Source organism: Piliocolobus tephrosceles, chromosome 6 (genome assembly GCF_002776525.5).
Source record: "Piliocolobus tephrosceles isolate RC106 chromosome 6, ASM277652v3, whole genome shotgun sequence".
Lineage (NCBI taxonomy): Eukaryota > Metazoa > Chordata > Mammalia > Primates > Cercopithecidae > Piliocolobus > Piliocolobus tephrosceles.
The window spans coordinates 41,464,571-41,465,303 of NC_045439.1; the positions used below are offsets into that span (position 1 = coordinate 41,464,571).

At 46.5% G+C, this 733-nt stretch overlaps 1 pseudogene; it reads left to right on the forward strand.

The window, feature by feature from the left end:
• Positions 1–226: 226 nt before the first annotated feature.
• LOC111521775 lies at positions 227–399 on the forward strand (annotated as a pseudogene).
• The last annotated feature ends 334 nt before the right edge of the window (positions 400–733 follow it).

Below are 733 nucleotides of genomic sequence, written 5' to 3' on the forward strand. Positions count from 1 at the left end.
ATCTTGGCTCATTGCAACCTCCACCTCCCGGTTCAAGTGATTGTCCCGCCTCAGCCTCCTGAGTAGCTAGGATTATAGCCACCTGCCACCATGCCCAGCTAATTTTTTGTATTTTTAGTAGAGACAGGGTTTCATCATGTTGGCCAGGCTGGTCTCGAACTCCTGACCTCAGGTGATCCACCTTAGCCTCCCAAAGTGCTGGGATTACAGGCGTGAGTCACTGCACCCAGCCTCCCTGATTAGTATAGTATCTGTATCAGTTTCATATCTGATATGTCCTCTATTCAAGGACAATATATTAAATGGATTTTTGGAAATAGGAGATGGAATAGGAGCTTGCTGCATCCACTCCACACATTGACCTGGTATTGCAGTACTTCCAAGAACAGTGCACCCAAACCTTGAAAACAAAAAAATTTTTTTTTTTTTTTTTTTTTTGAGACAGAGCCTCGCTTTGTCACCCAGGCTGGAGTGCAGTGGTACGATCTCAGCTCACTGCAAGCTCTGTCTCCCAGGTTCACGCCATTCTCCTGCCTCAGCCTCCTGAGTAGCTGGGACTACAGGCGCTCGCCACCACGCCCAGCTAATTTTTTTGTATTTTTAGTAGAGACAGGGTTTCACTGTGTTAGCCAGGATGGTCTTGATCTCCTGACCTCGTGATCCACCCGCCTCACACCTGGGATTATAGGTGTAAGCCACCATGCCCGGCCAAAAAAAAAAAAAAAAAAAAAAA